This window comes from Homalodisca vitripennis, chromosome 1 (genome assembly GCF_021130785.1).
Source record: "Homalodisca vitripennis isolate AUS2020 chromosome 1, UT_GWSS_2.1, whole genome shotgun sequence".
Classification (NCBI taxonomy): domain Eukaryota; kingdom Metazoa; phylum Arthropoda; class Insecta; order Hemiptera; family Cicadellidae; genus Homalodisca; species Homalodisca vitripennis.
The window spans coordinates 148203692-148224152 of NC_060207.1; positions in this window are offsets into that span (position 1 = coordinate 148203692).

A 20461-nucleotide genomic window follows, 5' to 3' on the forward strand; every position below is an offset into this window, starting at 1 on the left:
ATAACATACAATGTCCTAACAGACTCATTCTCAATATTAATCTGTATATGTTTTATGGTTTTATTCTTCGTATTTATTTCAAATAGTTATATAACATTTATATTTGTATATATTGCATAATATAATTACATTGCATCTGGCCAGTCAGTTTACAACACTAATACCCATTTACTGCCTAATTTACATATGCTACTTTGTTGTACTTTGTACAAGTATTTAAGTATGTACTTTGTTGAGAAACCTCAAATCAAAAACACTAATTTTTATAGAATACTATTCAGCCAAACCATACTTAATATCCTGATTATTTTTTGTTACGGATAAATCCTTTACTGTCCACTAAATTTCCTAGTTTCCATTATATTCTTACACAAATAATGTCTTAAAAACTGCCTTATTTTATTTTATTTTCAGTATATATTATACATTATCTATTTCATATATAAAATTTAGATGTTTACTTCTTAAAGGTAAAATAAAGTGACTGTCTTTGGCGTAAAAACATATCTCTGTGCCGAATGCACCTCAACACGATAAAACATTCCAAAGTTCTAATCGTGCGTTATCACAGGTACATATTTATTACTATGCCTCTCTAAGATCAAAACCTGGATCAAACCATTATATCCTTCTCAGAGAAGTGAACTCGACTGGCGGCGTGCATCTCTAACGGAGTTAATTTGACTCACCCTCTCCCTCGGGTAGTCTCTTGGCCTTGAGCCTTAGGAAGTCGACTGTGAACTCTCAGACTACAGTATTTTAAATAAATTAGGTCAAATAACGTGATCTGTTTAGTTTATAACCGACTATTTAAACAATGACGAATTTTATGCTGTATAAAAATTATTTTTCTGAAAATGAAGAATGTCAGATAATATAATTTTCAATTATCTTTTTTAAATGATTGTTAATAGAAAATTTTGTTATATAATGTTTTTTATTTAAATATCGTTTTATACACATTTGCAGATTGCTAGATATAAATAATAAAACTACATTAGACGTCCGGTCAAATGTCTCTATGAATGGGATTAATTGTTTATCGAATCAGGATATATTGCTATTTAATATTCAGTTAACCACTCATCCTGCTGGAAAGAATTCAAATATATTTTATGTTCACTTTTAACAACACCAAAAAATTCCAAACTGTAAAGATAAAATGAGACAAAAGCAATGAATTTTAATAAATAAACAGAATTGTAAAAAAGGTAAAAAAACAACTAGATGTCTTTACAATTTGATAATAAAATACGACCTACCCCTTTTATTCAACTGACCTTTCCAGTTATACGTTTATTAGCTATCGATGAATGTTATAAGTTCAATTTTTTATGCATGTAATTGTGTTTCATTTGGTTGATACCTGAGGAGACTTTGTTTATTACGAATAATGAATTGTTTGGAATCACGAGCCATTAAAATTATAATTATTTAAATTACATTCTTAAACTTAATTTGGTATTTTTACGCAAAAGATTTCATATAATACAAGCATAATATAATATAAACATAATTTAAACAATACTACCATCTGTGAATGTAAATTGATATGTGATGTTTAGAAATACATAATATTCTTTTTGGAAAAAGATTTGTTGAATATTGTTGATTTAAATTAATTTTTGGAAACGTGAATTTGTATGTGAGAAAGACATATAAGAATCATTGGAGCTACATACTTATCAACAATCGGCTCATCAACAGTAGATCAATATTCAGATGGCCAAATAAAATAGTAAGTATAAAATTATAAAAGTAAAACTGCACATTGCAACGTAACACAACACATTTCCGTGAATTTCATGTATTACTTATTTTGCCGTCAGTGAGACATATAATTTTGGTTCCATTCTTTGGCTTAGGTAAAAATTGCACTGTAACTCTTGCACCGTAATTCTTAGATGGTGTGCGTAATTCTTATTTTTCTATTCTATTAGAAGTGAAATGCCCGATTCATAAATAAATAAATGCAGCTTCTCAATAAATAAAATGATAATCATAAAATGGCTAAACGACATAAGTACATTTCAGTAGTGAAATATTTCTAGTTTGGTAGAGTGTGATAGACTCTTGACAGTGTTCTAGAGCGTTGGGTGGTAGTGAATAAATCATGAGCCGGTGACACCTCGTCATGTGTGACTTCCCGCGCTAGACAATGACAACTCTACCTCGACTTGGCTTTCCAGGTGAAAGTTGTGTTACAGATGTTATAAAAATCAAATAAATATATCAGTTTATAAGAGCAGTTAGGCGCTACATGTTTTTCTGTCACAAATTATAATGTAGTTTGATTGTAATCAGTTTGTTTACAAATGTATCCTACGATTTTCTCATTGCCATACGATTAGACATATAACCAATGTAAAAATGTTCGCTATTATTCAGTAAAATTCTAAGGAGTGACATGGGCCATAATCAAATTATTTATTTCCTATATAGAAATAGAGGTTGACGCAATATTTCAAGCCTGGAGGTCAGTTCCCTCTAGAGATATCTTGTGGACAGACAGAGAGAAATAAACAATTTCAGCCTCTTAATTGACAGGCTTCTCTACGTTCGGTCAAAAGTAGTAAACTAATTTTTAACTGTATATGTTTGTTTTATGTAATGTTTTTCGTTGTTCCTTCGTATTTTGTTATTCCATTTTACGATTTATGCCGCTGACACAGGTCATCAACCTAGTATTTGGATAGTCAAAAGGTAAATACTTACGATTCTAAGACGACTATTTATTTATAGTTTAGAGGCTCCTACACCAAATAGTTTGGACAGTATTATGTCTGATGTAGTTTTCAATCTGTTCAAATGTCCATTACCAAATTTTCAAAGCCAAATAGTTTGTAAGTTATATATATATATATATATATATATATATATATATATATATATATATATATATATATATTATTTTTAGTAAATTACTGTACAAATAAAATATTTTTAAAACATTGGCACTATATTTCGGTGAAAACTGTTTTCAGGTGCATAAATTGTATAAAATATCAAAATATAAAAGAAAACAGTACAAACGAAAGTAAATAAACGGTGAATAAATAATAATAATAAATACAGATGATATGAACTAAATAATTGTTCCATATGTTGATTTTAAATTTAGAAGTTTTTGGCTCAGTTATCTGATGTTGAGTCCATGTAGAACTTTGCTCTTTAAAACCAATTGGTGTGCTTGTTCTAATGTTCTGAGGTAAATTGGGTTTGAATTTGTATGTACTTGCCGAATAGGTTTGACTGAATATGTATTTTCATTATATATATATATATATATATATATATATATATATATATATATATATATATATATATATATATACTCAGCAGTTGAGTAGCTTCATGGTTGAAACTTTAATAATATTATAAACTTTCGAGGTTGGATAGCAACATTTTAAAAACTTCTCATTTGAGAGTATGTGAGATGAGGAAAAAAACCCTATAAAATTATATATATATATATATATATATATATATATATATATATATCAGATATATGATATATAAGAGCTGAACTTATTTTTATTAAATGAGTATGTTTGTCAATAGCCTAATATATTGCTAATGAAGAATGATTAACGAAAAATAATTTCCACCAGACTCGAACACGGACCTCTGACTTAGAGGGGTGAGAGGAGTAACCATTACACTACAGTGCTCTTTCATTTTTTTATAATTTATTTTGTATTTGGATTTTCATATGATTTGTTTTTAGTGTAACTATATATATTTTTGTGACCTATGCATAATTACAGGAAATTTTATTAAGAAGATATCTGGTTTCCACAAAAAGTTGAAGCTGTGACAATTAAATTGGTGATTAAATAAAGGCACACTATTTTAAACTGTTTTGCGTTAGTTAATGAAAGTATTAATGTTGTGATTTCCAAGTGATTCACATATGACATTAAAACAGTGATCTTGGTCACTTGGTGGAGTTGATTGCTTTATGAGTTCACAAAATTGAAATGATTGCTCAATACAATTGTATGAACAGTGATTCAGCTATTACAAAGTGACTGCATTACAGAAGTAATAACGCTGGTACGAGGAACACCACTAACTGGCACAACAAGTTCATTACAGGTAACCCAGATACATTCACGCTATTATGTTCCAGAAGATATTTAAAACTATTATGGCCTCGGACAGTAATAGTGTGCTGTTGTTACGGGGATAAAAATGTAATATTATTATGTTCAAGAAAGTATTAGCCAAATTTGATACCTTATGTCATACAATTATTGAGCTTTTTTGAATGATATGTAGTAACAATAATACATAAGCAGGTGGTTAAAATAAATATTGTATATCAATTATCTCTACGCAAGACATTTGTAAAAGATATCTTTTTGTTTCGAGATATCTTGTGGAAAGAAAGGGCTGGAGAAATTTTATTTCTGTTTGTATGTTTTTATCTGTTTTTCTGTCACAACGATATCTCGAGATCTATAGACTTTTCGATAATAAACTGAGTTCAATAATGGTGCGTGAAACTCGATGGGAGTTGGCTCAGAGCTGGGAAACATTTTTACATTGGTGTAAGGTGTGTACAAATCTAAACACAATAATGTGAGATTGTAACATGAGATACATTAACATGATATGTAATGTATCTCAAGATTGTAATGCATCTCACTATTATCACAAGAAGATCATTCCTATAGAAAAAATGCAAAGAAAACAATCTAAAAACAGTATAAAACTAGAAAAATATATAAACTATTATGCATACAAAGTTTTGAAGCAATGATTTGCAAAATAAATAAACAACACTAATAAACGTATTTAAAATCCTACAAGAGAATATATTTTAAGAAGTAGAAAATCTGTAAAATTCTCCAACGTCAAAAAATGTAGGTAGTTATGCAGGCCTCCCCATAAAAAATAGGATTAGAAAAGGAGTCTTGAGACAAAGAGGGAAAAATAGCAATAAATAAATCATCATGTGTTAACTATGGCAACTTTAAAAACAAACAACAATATACGATACAACATCAGGGAACTAAAAAAAAAAAAACACACACAAACTTAACCTTCTATTCAACCATATCAATTATTCTGAAAAGGATTTAAAGTATTGGATCTGGATCGTAATTACACAGCCAACATTAACAGCACATATTCTAAGCGGTAATGATAATTAACTGTTTCCCAGGCAAATCTGTCACAACGTTCTCCAGGCGATACCCATTTTTTGATATCTATTCTATAGAATTAAGTTTGTCAGACAGATTGAAGACTATTTAAATAATTTTAATAAAAATCTTGCATAAAAAGATTTTATAATTTCCTTCTTGGACCTTTGGAAATGTTATTTTGTTACTTGTACGCGAGTAACATATTCGGCTGAGTGAAAACAGCCACAAAAACCCAGATGTGAAAAGTTATAGCTCAGCGCCGGATATTCCCAATTTATATTATCTCTTGAAATATACATTAAGTCGATTCCTCATATTCTTCTTAATCAAAATTTCTCAGGGATAAGAAAACTACGTATTATCTTATCAAGATGAACTAAAGAGCACAAAGCTTTTATCAAATTGCCTTTCAATCATAAGCCATTAATACGTTTCATCATAAACAATAAGAACTATACTCAAGACTACAGTTGTTGCTAGACAATGAAATGATGGTCTGGTCGAACTATTTACGAGTACTAATTTGTATCACAATCTAAAATTCTCACCTTTTCTTTTTATCGCAGCATTCATATTGTGAAAATCGAAGTTGCTAATAGAAGCTAAATAGAAGTTGAGTCAGGTTCCATACGATACGGCTGCTGCAGGAGCGAGACTATTATTTTAACCCTATACTAAAGATAATTTACTCTTTTTTTGAGGCCGTAAAAACGTATGGGAATACTAAATACTTTATGTCATAATAAATACATAGTCATATTTTATGAGCAATGCAATGTTACAACTTTATATTGAAATTAAATGATCTCAAAAACAATCGTTTATATGCAAGAAAATATCTTTTCTTGTGATAAAAACTGAAACTGAAACACTGTGCTATGCAAATGTGACAATAATACTCCATAATTTCCTAACTTATCATAAGACTGTAATTAATAAATGTGAGAACTATCATTGACTGCCATGTGCTTAATTTAGATAATGACTGCTTCTTAACAAGGATCGAACTCTAATTTCCACGCCAACGTGCGTGAATGCGGTCGTCTTCACTTGACTTTCTTTACCTCGTTTAATGACTGGGTGGATGTGAATAACGCACGGACTGAATAAATAAAGAGTGAATAACAGACATGATTAACTTTTTGACATTGGTAAATGTATGTTATGGTAACATGCAAGCTTACTAACGAACAGGTTATCAGGGGGGGGATATTAAAATGTCTTAGACTCGATTTTAAGGGTAGACTGACATATCCATCTCCATTATGTAGTTTCTCTTACACGAATATTGTTAAACAATAGAATGTTATAGCTATTCAGGAAGTATATAAGGAGAACGCTTGAAAATTTTATGACATGATACCAACATTTTTATTAACAACGCAAATCATTATAGTAAATATATCACTTAAAATACGGAATTAAAATATTTTTGTGGCCTTTTTATGAATTAAGTAGTAGGCTTAAGTAATTATTTTTAATTTTAAAAATGTGTACTGATTTTCACAGTGTACGGGCTGTTGAATAGGACTTTTGCAGATGTAATTAAGGTAGCTAGGGTTTAGGACTAACGGCTCGTGAGTAACACAAAAAAATGTTCTTAAAACATAGTTTGTATCTGCAAATTTCAAAAATAAAAGAACATAGTATAGGAAGGTATTAATCATACTTAAAATTGTACCGAATGACGATAACAAATGGGAGTGGTGACTTCTGAGGTCGTAGTAATAAATACTCGAATTGCAAAGTTTGATTACAAGTTCAATTTAATTAATGAAACTTACAAGCACCACTTTTAGTTGGCACATTAAATGTATGCCTTGCCTTGTTGCTGCCAATTAGAGTACAAGAACTAAAAATGTAAATCTGATAGGTGGGCCTAAAATATCCAATGTTCTATGGAATTATGCCTACGATATTTTACTTTATAAAATTTTAAGATTTTACTTCCCTTCGCAATATGTAGTCTCACAACCCGGGCGTCGGCGTCTTGGCACGAGACATTGAAGCTGTAGTCTAAGAAGGGTTATTTCTAGTCGGTAATTACTAGAAGAGGAGTAGAAGTTATGAAAGTGGTAGGCATCTACTCAAATAATACGTGAGCTCGCCTAAAACAAATTCGCGACGGTATTAGCCATTTAATGAGACAAAAAACTTGTCACGACAACGTGCTCGTCAGAAGGACGACGCCACAACTTGTATCCATTTCAATCTAGCAAATAATAAAAGATCTTCAAGGGTAAGTTACTTTACTATTTACAACTTTACTTTACGTTACATTCATTTTTATATGTTTGGCATCAAAGGGCTAATTTAATAATACGAAAATATAAATTTTACTTACGGACATAGCGCGCGAGGTGAAATCGGTCACGTAGTTGGGGTGCTGCGAAGGGTTACAATAAAATATTCATACGCGTGCCAATTAGGTAGTTAGTCCGTCGATAATTTAGTTCCGGAACATTGGATAAAAAATAATATTTAGTTGTACTGGCTAACTAGGTTGTGAAATGTTGCATTATATAAAACGGAACTAACTAACGGTACAAAATATTCTTAACTATTCAGGTTATTCCTGTTTCTAAACATCCCTTTTCATCTTCTTGAAGTCCTCTTGTTAAATCTTTAACGCAAATAAGTAAGAAAATAAATGTGTAACAATGGTGAGTTTTGAATCCTGGTAAAATTTATTTAAAATTATTTGTCCAGACTACAAAACACTCTTTTATTACATATTTATTTTTTAATTTTCCCGCAAAGGTTTTTTACGTAGGAATGGTTAGTAAACGTTTTGTACTAACTGTAGATCAGCATCATCTAATAAAAACATATTCACAGTTTAATCAACCTAAATAACAAAATAATTTATATTATTCTAGCCAGCATATGTTTGTAATGTTAAAGGGATTCTCTGTCGATATCGATGTAACTCTTTTTTAAACAAATATTTTTTACATGTATAGTTAGTGTTATACATATATATATATATATATATATATATATATATATATATATATATATATATATAATATAAAATAATAGTACTGATATAAAAGTGTTATACATAAAATTATTCAGAAATTTCTATAGTAGAAAAGACAAGAAAAAATATCAAAATAGATTTAGTTAGTAATAACAATTTGTGATTGTACTAAATGTTTTTCGATATACAAATAAAGCCCCGCTATGATAGCACCGGTAATCAAGCATGAATCATTTTGAGTTCAGATTACATCAAACCAAACATTTGGATATTATTGTTATTTATCCTTGTATTTATTATTCGTTTGCAAAAACAATGAACTCATTTTGACCCTTTCTCTGTTTCTTTTGTAATCTATGCAATCATCAATTTAACCTCTTTGTGTAATCAACTCGGAAGGGAACTTCATAAAAGCGGTTTGATTAACGACCACTGCTCTGTTGGCCAGAGTTTTATAGAGCTGAGTCAAATCACGACATGTCGCATTCACTATGGGTGTAACATCATCCCATCAATGGCTTTATAAGCACAGCAAACTTCTCATGAACCAAGTAGAGAGTGAGCAGTTTCCTTTTTTGTCTTCATTGGCTTTACACGTTATAACCTGTTCGTGATACGTTCGACATACTAAAACAACTTTTGCTCACAGTTCATATTAGGGAATTTCATACTAAAATTAAGGATGTTTTGCTCCAACATTCCAAATTTTACTAGAACGGGAATCCGATCTGAGCTTCCTGTTTTCGGATGTATCTTACTGAAGATATATAATGAACAAGTTTAAAGCCAATTGAGATTGGTGAGGGAGGGATTGACAGATGCCTAGGATGAAAGACATTATGAACCTACAGTTTCAGAGAGCTTTGTTATTAAAAGGAACTTATTAAGTTACATAGTTATTTTATTACTTGGTTCCAAAGATAATGCACGGTTTTAATATTTCTTCGTTCCTCCTATTTTTATTTGCAGATCGTACACTTAGTTAAATAGAACAGTAATCACATTTTGTTCTGTAATCTAAGTGTAGTACTGTTTTATGGATTGATAAAAAAATCCGGTCCATAACAAAAGAAATCGGAAAATTACACGTACCAACAACTTGTAAGTAACTCGCAACTTGTACTATATGCTATAATTAGTGTTAAATATAGTTCAAAGTCTTTCGTTTATAACAGAGTCAAAGTCAAAATCTTTCAGGCTCTGAGCCCTTCTTCAAACTTTGGTGTGAGGCTACGCCTCGCTTTACGGATTAAGCTAACGTAGATTTATACATGATAAATTTACTTACATTATGTTTGAGTAAAATGACTTAAAACTTTTCCAAATATAAATTTTAATTATACAAATCATTGAAAAATTACAACAAAATATCAATAATATAACCAGAAAAATGTTCACTACTTTTGTAGTATTTGTGTGAGGGCTGCCACTGTTTCCCGTTAATTATTTTTTTGTACGTTTGGTTGCAATTTTGGTAAAAATAAAACACCACAAGTCACTTTAACATTTAGTCTGGCTTAATATTCAGATTTTATATTAGCCAGGGGTAAAAATCCTGACGCATAGATATGTTGATGAAAATTGTACAAGCATCTTGGCTGCATCCATTGTCTACTTCTAGGTAAACAGGAGGAATATATAGTAACCAGAAATCATCGAGATCTATGTTGGAGAAATCCACTTCAGCTTTGGAATCACATTGCAAGTCAATTATTTGTTCTTGAATGTGATCAGAAAGTACAACAACGTTGATGTGAAAGGGGTCTCTTTTTAACTTGAATTCCCTGTTTCCAAGCTTATATAATGGGAAATAGTTTCAAATTTCGTTCTTCAGAGACAAAAAATGATCAAAAATTAGGCCCCTAATTTCACTTACTAGGCCTAGTAAGAATATTTTGGGTTTCATCGAAGACGTTGCTTTATTTTGGAAGGGAAGAAAAGTTCGGCTCCGAATTCTATATGCGACGTTGTCAAAGGGCCATCTTGTCAGTAAAACTCTTTAATGAATCACAGTTCTTCAAAGTACTTTTCTGAAATTGTAGCTTTAGGTTCAGAAGATTTATTGTTTCGAAAAAGTTTGACAAATATGCCAGGTCAAAGATAAATTTGTCATCTATAAATTTCTTGTACAGTTCTACACTTGAACCCATGAAAAAGATTTCTACTTCTGATTTCAAGGAGGACAATCTTGCAAACATATTACTTTTGGACAACCAACGAAATTCGTTGTGAAAGAGAAGTGTTTATCACTGTTAAGTTATTGATACAACACTTATTGCTTTGGGGCAAAAGCAATAAGATATAATTCAAGTGCTTCTTCTGAATATGACTTTGAACCTGTCCCCTCTGTCGCTTTTTAAATCTATGGTGAATTTTGTAAGAAACATATTCCAGGAAAAGTGGATGACATCATCATTGTTTCACCCTATATCTTTGATACAACGTTTGAAATAGATCAACAATGATAATCATCAAAATGTAAAATTTTTATACCAAAGGGTGCCAAAGAGACAGCGCCGAAATGGATATATACAGCTCGGTTTATGGGACATATTAGTAGAGTGTATTTTTACCACATTAAAAAAGTGATGTTACAGTTGCTCAAAAGCCAAGCTCAGATTTTAAACAAATTTGACTAGAGGGGTGAAGCCCAATGATGTAAGCAGTGAGTCTAGTAACCCGGTCTTAGCTTTACATTTTCGGACGGTTCTTACCGAAGATAGATAATGAACATGTTCAGAACCAATAATTGGTGGGGGAGGGCAGATCCCTAGGACATTATGAAGCCATTATGGACATAAATTTTCAGAGACCTTGTTACTAACCTAAAAACATTTTAATGCTCAGATTCATAGAGAAGTCACGGTTTTAATAATTCTTATTGCCACACTTTTTCATTCACAGATCTCACAGCTATTTAAAAAAAACATTGATAACAGATTATGTATGTTATGTCATCGACATAGTACTGTTTTATGAATTTAAAAAAATATATATACAGTTCATAATAAAAGAAATTGGTAAATTACCAACAGCTATTTAGAAGCTCGCAACATATGCACTATTAGTTGTCCTCTAATCTCAAAGTTGTTAAAATGTGTATTTAAATTATCTCTATAATACTGGTACGTGTATACTAATACATTTTTATATATTTACTTTGTTGTATTTTGTACAAGTTATTATTATTATTCATTAATAAAACGCTTATCATTAATGAAAAGAGCAACAAACAAAACTTTCCAATTAACCGATTTTAAGAAGAAATATTAGAGCGTAAAACCAATAAGAAAGCAAACAAGCACATTTGATGTGAGGATTAACTACAGCTTTATTTTAAAAAACTCAATAAGCAATGCTGTGACTAGTAAAATTTGAAAAATTGAGACTGACTAAAACTAAACTGCACGGAAAACTTTTAATACTACAGTATTTATTCGCCAGTTTGAGGAATATTATAAAGCAATTATTAAACATGAGAGTACTTTTATTCTCTTTTATGTCGACCTCGTTATCAAAATTTCATTTGTTACTAACAAATCTTTCAAGAAAATGTGCTGGAATAAGATTGAAATAAAATAAATGCATATTTAGCATTTATTTATGATCTAAATTGATTTTTATTTACGAAATCATTTAAACCGTCCAATAACTACACATAATATAATACACAATAAATACACAATAAACTTGAAATCTTAGAAATCTTTTTGTTTATATAAAAAATTCAATTCAAAATAGAACCATATATTGGTTGAATTAAGGATATGTATTCAATTAACTTAAATGATTATGGTGACAGTACGAACTAAGTTCGATAGTAGACAGAAGTACCACAATTAATCCGTAGTTTGATGGGACTTCTGTTAGGATGGATAACAATGCTAGTTCAGCATCCTTCTCGAGTAACATTTTCCAGTGCAATCACAGTATTATTCTCTCTATTTATTGAATGTTTTTTTGTAACAAGTGCAATAAAATCTGAATTTAAATCAATGTTGACGTGATTATGAACTTAATTTTAACAAGTTTTTAATCGTAAACAATTTTGGCAATAAAGGTTATTTAAATTTTTTTATATACAAAAAGTTAGTTACCTTACTCCTCCGAAACGGCTTTACCGATGTTTACCTAGTTTTATATGCATATTCATTAGGTCTAAGAATCGGCCACTATCAATTTTTTCATGACCCGAAATGTTCCGGGTGGTCCACCAATTAAATTTAGAAAATCATAATTTTCAAAGTGCCTGTAAATTAGAAACTGCAAATACGAGACAGTTACGTTTGTTATATAGACAAACACTATTTGAAGGCGCTATGTCAAGACGTATATTTGTGTTTAAAATTAATTATCTATGGGTGGACTTAAAGCTTGAATTTTAGACTACTTTAAAAAAAGTACATGTACGTGTACCTTGCGTATGTTTTAATTTTGTTGTTTTTCGCAGGACACCTCAGCCTACAAAAACTTTAAACCTGTAACATTCAATTTTTAAATATGAGCAGTAATTATCAATAAGTAATTTTAATTATTTATTTAATGTTACTTGAATTATTGTGTACCTGTAAAATGAACTGGATTTTTTCATTCAACTATAAACTATTCAAATGACTGCGTTGGAATTTGACATGGAGATTCTTAAGGTCCTAGGATGAATATATGCATATTCTTATTCTAAAATCCCTCAGGGCTATGCCCCACTGATCTTTAAAGTAGCAACATAATCCCTCTAAAGTTCTTAAATATTAAGTAAAAGAGTATTTCTAATGTTATCAACTGTTCTGTGTAAACATTGTTTGTTATTTTAAATTTGTTTACATTTATAGTGAGTGAAAATATTTTAACGTAGTTTTAGATTTCAGCGATTAGGTAAGTACTTATCTATTTTACAAAATATCCCAAAACATAAGATGGTCAGAATTTGACACCGAAGACTCACTTTGAAGCAGTCGGCAATTACTATGCTAGATGAAAATTCGCTGGACTGTGTTTTTTTTAACTAATTCCAGCCTCTAAATGTTCTAAAATATTAACAATGGTCTTCAGTTAAAAAGGAAACAAACGCGTAGTGTCATTGTTAACGTACTTTTAGCTGTGCATTTTAATCAAATATTCAGTATTCGATCTAAAAGATAATGTTACTATCTAACAAAGTAAATTAGAATAGCCATAGATATAAACTTTTCACGTATTTTCTTGATCGTGGCAATAAGGCAAACTCAACATTGGCGTCTGAAATATAATTCACTCAAACTAGTAGTGGACATACACATGCAACGCCTACTAAATTGCGTGCAAAGAAGCGGGTAACTGCTAGAAGTGCAGAGACAGTTTAGTCTGATATTTACATTACATTTAAACACTGTTATTAAACCTATATTATTTGTCTTTTTACAAAAGTGGAGTTATCCTAGCTGTGTATGTATATATATTTTTTCAAAAAAAGAGGCAAAATCAGCAATGGAAAAAACATTAATATCAAAGTAAATTATAATGACCATAAATAAATCAGTTTTTAAATATTTTTCTTGATCTTGGGAAGAAGGGAAACTTAAAGTTAGCGTCGGAAGTATAATTCACACGAACCCGAAGTCGTCATACAGATTTGCACCGTAGGTTGTAGAAAAGCATCCGTGTAGAAGTATTGTTTATCACACGTGCAATTATATGTGGCATGCTCTCGAGTGGGCAAGCCATTCAGTTTGTTTGTGTTAGCTAAAGATTGGCTAGCAAAAAATTATTGTAGAATCCATTGCGTTAAGGGATTGATGTTGTAATTAGTAATATTATTATATGTATCATATATGATAACATGATCATATGTTTGTTTTGGTGTCCATAAATGGTACCAAAGGAAGTCACAAAATATTTTCCAAAATGAAGAAAAATTAGATGGACAGAACAGATAAAAATCTCTATTCACGTTATATTATGTGTAAACATGCTCCAGAGTTTATCGGGATTTAAATTTTCATGACAACCTATTGGGATTTCTTGCATTTCTGGGCCTTTATTGATCACAATCAGTGCTATATAGTTATAAGGATTAATAACAATAACAAGCAATATTTCTCGTGTTAGTTCACGGTGTGTTTTTAATCTTTTTAAACTTAAAAAGTTATCCTGTATTCAGAATAAACTTTCTTTGATTTTACTAGTGCTCCGTAAAAGATATCTTTTCTCAGCGGCATCCCTTTTTAAACTCAAGAGATTTGATGAAAATTACATAGAGCTAGCTACATAGATAAGAGTTGATTTGCATAACCAAGTGTTGGAATCCTTAAACATGATCAAAGTTCCTTATGAAAGCTCCTGGAATATATTATTATAATATATATATATATATATATATATATATATATATATATATATATATACAGTATATATATATATATATGTAATATATAATTATAATTTTATTTTATTATTATATACACTGTACGAAACAATCTACACACGTATTTAACTATCAATTAATTGAAAGGATAGAAATAAATGTTTCCTGAACTTTAATTTTAATACATTACATGGTAATTTATTCAACTGAGCAAGTTTGTTTAGTTGCATTACTGACTGTAACAGGTTGAAACCTGTAAGTTAAAAGATGTAAGTAATTACTGTAGTGTACTTTTTTCATTCTGATTTCCAAGTTCTGTCTTTAATTATAAATCCCGGACTCAGGATACTTTCCAATTACTTGATGTCTGCTGACGGTTTAAGTCCGTTGGAGGTTGTAAGTTTCTAAGAAGGACACAGCAAAACGATATGATTTGAAATGGTGTGGATTTAAAAAAGAAGGTAATAAGGCAAGAAAATGAGGTAATATGGAATATATTGTCATATGTGTTTTCTCAATTGTAAATAACACATAATTATTGGATGTAATTTAGCCAATGAAGCAACGAATTGTTCACTACAGCAATGCCAGCGTGGTAGATTGAATGTAATAGTAATTTAGAGCTTACGAAAAAACACAGGTTACAATAATTTTGGAAAACAAATCTGTCGCAACTCTTACTAATATTTTGGAAGTATTATAGCATCGGTAATATAACGGTTGTATTACACGCGGTGGGAGTAGCGGTAGTTAAGTTTATCATCAGTAAACTACACTTACTACTGCTGACCTGTAATGAACTAATCATCACTGACGTTATTGCCATTATAATGATCACAATTCATTGATCAATTGGATTCAGTTCAGAATTGGAAGGTTATTATCGTTATATGAGTATGTTGGCAGTAACTAGTCGACTCTTAATGTATATATACCTGATCTAACACTACTTATGCACATAATAAACATAACAAATGATTGTTTAGTTACAATAGAACTAACAATATTTTGTATTAATTATTTAAGATTTAAAATAGTTCAGATAATTTGCATCTCTTTAATAAGGAAATGTTTATTTTATTTTATTAAAAGCCATGCTGAATACTGAATGGATTAATTTAACTAAAATTTTGTATTTAGTTTTAAACTAATATGATGAGTGTCTCAGAAAACCCATATGATGTAATTATGGCAAGTTGATAAAGTTTGATAAGTTTTGCGATGATAAGTTTGATTGTGTTATTGAGCATGGCATGTTAAAAGACGGAGATTTGTAGATAGATCTTTAGTAATAATAATCAGCCATCACTTCAATCAGCATTTAGTCAAGGTACGAATCGCACTGTAGCGCAATGAAAACGTAGCGATGAGTAACCGGTAGTAATTCATAGAATGATTTGTAAATTGTCTGTAACATAACTAAGTTAACTGTGTAATTTACACAGTTAAGGTGGTTAAACATGGTGGTCAAGATAACACAAAATATATAATATGTATTCAACACATAATATTACTTCGTAATAATTGTTTATGTTTTCGTGTTCTGCCTTATGACATTTTATCCCTTTTTGGAAATGTAATTATTATACCTCTAGTTCTTAACTGATAAGACTTTTTAATCTCTCGCGATAGTTATTTATCAACGGTACAACCATTTGCATCAATGTACAACAAACAATAAATATATTAAATACAACAAGAATAATGTGAAACAAAATAAGCTCCTTTGGCAGACATTACAACAAGTAAAATACAGGAAAACCCAAAAAAAGTCTTCTATAACGTGCGACTCAAAATTTGGAGAACCCTCCTCTTAAAAGTGATGCCACTCATTTCATCAAAGAAGTCCAATTTAGGGGAAAGTTCATTGCCAAGGCATTGCAGTCTAGGCAGAAGAGCAAAGTACTCATAGATTCTATCATGTTCCTGCGACCAAAGATGCCTCTAGAGCGAGTTCAGTTGGGATGCAGAAATCGCACCTACTCAGAAGATGAGGAAAGTCAATAAAGTTGTTAAGAAGCTTGAAGAGAAATGTGGCGTCCTGAAGTAGTTTTCAATTGTATAGGGACATGAGTCCAAGACGATTAGCAATGTCTTCAGAAAGACAATGTCTAAAATCGGTAAATATAACATTTTGTGGTAGAATCTTTGCTGTTCCAATTGTGTGTTCCAATGGAGTAAATTAACTTGATATGTCAGCATATCAAAGTTACGAATATATATGTTAGCCCAAATAAAACAAGTTTCAAGTATAAACTAACATCTGGAGTTTACACAACAGACAACCCCACTAGTCTTTAAATAGTTTAGTGTATAATATATATTTAATAATAATATCATACTTTAAGATACTACATGAATTGCTAGGTAGACTAAGGAAGTGAGATAAATACGTTTCATTGCATTATTAAGAGTTTTTTTATTTTTAATTTTTAGATACATTACACTTTGATAATAATATGTTCTATTTTAATTTGTGAAATGGCTAAAATAAAATAAAAATAGCTATGTTTAATTATTAGTTAAGTGTACGTTGCCAACCAGACATTCTACGTAACGAGAAATTCTCGTGATATAAGACGTAAAACACGACCGATTGTACTCACAGTTACGATAAATGGTGGGTGTACGATGTTGTGGTTAACCGGCTTCTCAACTGTGAAATGAATTTAATTTATCTCGGCTTCTGACTTACAAAATGTCCACATTCTAAGGATATTGTATTATTTATCCACACATACGACATACAAAATATCTGATTGCTCTCTTGTTAATTTAAACCGTGGATGTACGTCGTTGTGGTTAAAAGTGTCCTCGAATGTGAGAAAACTTTGTTTTATTTTGGCTTCTGACTTACAGGCTTTCCACACACACAAGATTTGGTATTATTTATCATAACATACGACATACAAAATATCTGATTGCTCTCTTGTTAATTTAAACCGTGGATGTACGTCGTTGTGGTTAAAAGTGTCCTCGAATGTGAGAAAACTTTGTTTTATTTTGGCTTCTGACTTACAGGCTTTCCACACACACAAGATTTGGTATTATTTATCATAACATACGACATACAAAACATACCTATACAGTAATTATTTAGAACTTAGCAACTGTCGTTTCGTACGTCACTTGTGATGCAGAACAAAGCTGAATTAGGTAATTGCAGTTAACCATTTCCTAACCTGACTAATAACATTCATTCACTTGGTTTATTCCACAAATCAAGTTTAAGTTATTTGTCATTATATACATTATAGAAGACAGCACACAATGTCGTAACATATGCAGTTATAGAGAAGATAAATAGTAGATTTATCTCATTATAGTTGGCCGACTCTGAGGCTTGGCAGATGGCTTAGTTATACCGTAGTAAGGATTTACTAATCATTCATTTTACAGTTTGATCTAAATATATAGGAAACTAGCGGACCCGGCGCGCTTCGCTGCGCATTTCAATAAGTTTCCCGCGGCTTCGCACGCAATTTCCCGTTGAAAACAGTACACTATATTCACTTATTCATTTTCTATCACATTCTAAACATTGCTGAGATAATTGATAGTCGTTCCTTCGTGAGCTTCTTGGGCGCATTATGAAGGTATGTACCACATTCCTGATACTTCTGTCAAAAAAAAAACAACTAAGGTTGATTTTATAACATTCTTTATATTTGTAGCCAACGTAAGATAGTAATTATGATATCTGCATTGCTCTTCTGATCAAGCATGAGCATGGTTTATATTAAATAAATATTGCAGTTAAAGGTGAATTTTTACGTCAAATTTGAATTGTATTATCTGGATAGTAAAGTCTATGTTTAACAGTGATTGCAGAAACAGTTTAAACAAAATTTGTCGTTTCTCTTAAGCTTACTCTATGCTTTAAAACTATAAGTGTAGTAATTAAATTATATATAAATATATTTTTTGTCGCATTATATATGTTTACAAAGAACAGCTGATTAAAAATTTGAAAAGACTCTTTCACTTAATAACATATGTTTGCTGCAATGCATTTCTTACGGGTATTTCTGTAACCAGTGGGGCGGAATCCTGAATCGGGAAAGGGATAAAAAGTATCCTATAACCTTCTACAGATCAAGACGAACAAATTTAAAAAAAAATTAGGCGAATCCGTCCAGCCGTTTGTGAGTGATGCTGTTACACACGAACAGTTTCATTTTTATATAATAGATATTTTGAGATTCGGTCAAATAATTGAAAATAAACATGACATTTCTTATAAGACTATAATATATTTGGTTGAAGCTAAACGAAGTTTTATAAGAAATATCATGTTTAATATTTCATTTATTTTACCAAATCCCAATATACATGTATGTATATATATATATATATATATATATATATATATATATATAATTATATATATATAATATTATAGTATATTACTACATACTTAAAGTGCTGTATAATTTGGCATTCATTGTGCGAATTTTCTTAGATATTCAAAATATATAATAAATAATTTCAGAAAGGTGTGCTTTAATATTTACAAGATATTTACAAGATCTTTATAAAAGATCAAAATATAAAAACTTTAAAACGATATTTTTTACGAACAAAATAGCAATAAAATATGATATAAAATCGAATTAACAAAATTAATGTGCTGTACATTTGACTAAAGTGATTTGAATGAGAGTAGTTAACGCTTATTTATTTCGTTATTTATCATCTGTGGTATATAATTTTATTATTTATGATGGAACAAATTGATAAACAGCACAATTACGATTTGTATGCATAAGCAGACGTGTTAGACTACATAGAAGATGGTCATAGTGTAAGCAAACAACAGACGCCCAGGTGGTTATTTTACTCGTATGATAGAATGTCCTATGAAATGTTCCACGACTAAAACAACTCACTCTCAATATTAGTAAACATTTGTGTGTTCTTATTCGTCATGTTTGGGCTAGTAAGGTTCTTATAATACATTAATGGCCTTATCCGTATAATACGAATTTAATATTTTTTATATAGTTGATAATAAATCAATATTATTTCATGTTATTACTAAATAAACAGTTTTTAGTATAATTCATAAAGACGAAATTTTATATTATTGAAATGTATTATGTACTATAACGGATAAATATCATTGTAATAAAATGGGTAATTTAACTTATGCAATTGAAATTTATCTCTAATGAAGTTCAAAGTTTTTACATTTGTAAATGTAATTCTATTTCACACACACACATACGTTTTAATATCCTTACACATATAGACGTATAAATAAAAAAAAATACTGTACAAATGAGCCATAAGCGATATAATGTGACGTCGGGGCCCATGTTCCCGCCGTCTGGAAGTACTGGAGGGGGAGGTCAGCAAGGTGAGCGCCCGAGGCGGTGTGTACGTGAGAGGACTCCGGCGCGAGCGGACGTCCGAGCTCCCTGAGGGCCGATCTAGTGTAGGGCTTAGCCTAGTGATGGTCGTAACGCGTGGTGTCCGTGGGTTCGGAAGTGTTGTCGTTTAAATAAAGTTGCTGTAATCTGAGCTGCGTTTGGTTCCTGAGTACACCCCCTTCGCCCCAGCTGAGCAGGAGGCGTGACAAATTGGTGGAGGCGCCGGGTATCCTGAGGTGATCCAGAACCAAAGACGGACTAACGATCCCAGGTTAGTAATATAATATTTAATAGTAATATAATATAATAGTGAATATTTCTTTTTAAAATTCGGATTGTTTTTTTTTAGTAAATTGATTAGGTTGAAAAAAAATAAAAATGTAGATTGAAAGAACAAGAGAGTGAGTTAGTTTTTGATCCAAATAATTGTAGTTACCTTTTGAAAGCAAAGTGTAATTTGGAGTAAATAATTTTATTTGTTTTCTCGTAGCTTGTAAGCCGAACATAATTTTGTAGTTGTTGTAAGAGTAGCCTAATTAGCAGCCACAGTGCGTCGAACCAAGGTACCGGTAAGGGAGGCAACCTACCCGTGATGTAAACAAAGCTGTTTCTT